Raw genomic sequence first — 752 nt, forward strand, 5'->3', positions numbered from 1 at the left:
CTCAGCCTCCCAAAGTGCTGGGATTACAGGCTTGAGCCACCACACCCAGCCCTTGTTTAGTTTTTAATTTTTTTTAATGTTATTTTTTAGAGATGGGGGCATCACTATATTGCCCAAGCTGGTCATTAAGTCACAGGCTCAAGTGATCCTCCCTGTCAGCTTCCCAAAGTGCTGGGATTACAGCTGCGTGTCACCATGCCCAGCTTCCACCTCATGTCTCTCGGCTAGTTAGCTTATTGGAATTTACCTTAAATGAGGCTTCTTGCAGTAAGGACTGTAGCAGACACAGCTTTAAGTAATCTACCCAACACCCATTGCTCCCTTCCTTTCCCTATCAGAATGTCAGTTTTGCTCAGTTTTGTCCATCATACTCCCCCCGGAGATTTGCTTAAGGTGTACATAGCCCTTTGTTCCATCCAAAGTCCTCCTGTTTAGGCTGGTGATAATGCTTGAATTAGGTGTGGGCAGGTGACAAATTCTGATCTTTGAGATGTTAGAGGAGGTCTGTTGGGGGCTTTTGAGAAAGGTTTCCTTGGTTTTAAGATATACCCAGGAGAAGATGGTCCTTCTTCCTTGGAACACTGTACTGTACAAATACAATGCCTGGAATGGCTGCAGCCACCTTGTGACCATGAGGAAAACTACCCCCTGAAGGTGGCAGAGCAGACCATGGTGCCACTAAGGCCCTGTGTTGACCAATGGGGAATTCTTACTTCTTTCTATTTTCTTTTCTTTTCCTTTTTTTTTTTTTT

The sequence above is a fragment of the Colobus angolensis genome, unplaced genomic scaffold (assembly GCF_000951035.1).
Source record: "Colobus angolensis palliatus isolate OR3802 unplaced genomic scaffold, Cang.pa_1.0 Scaffold18, whole genome shotgun sequence".
In the NCBI taxonomy this organism is placed as follows: Eukaryota; Metazoa; Chordata; class Mammalia; order Primates; family Cercopithecidae; genus Colobus; species Colobus angolensis.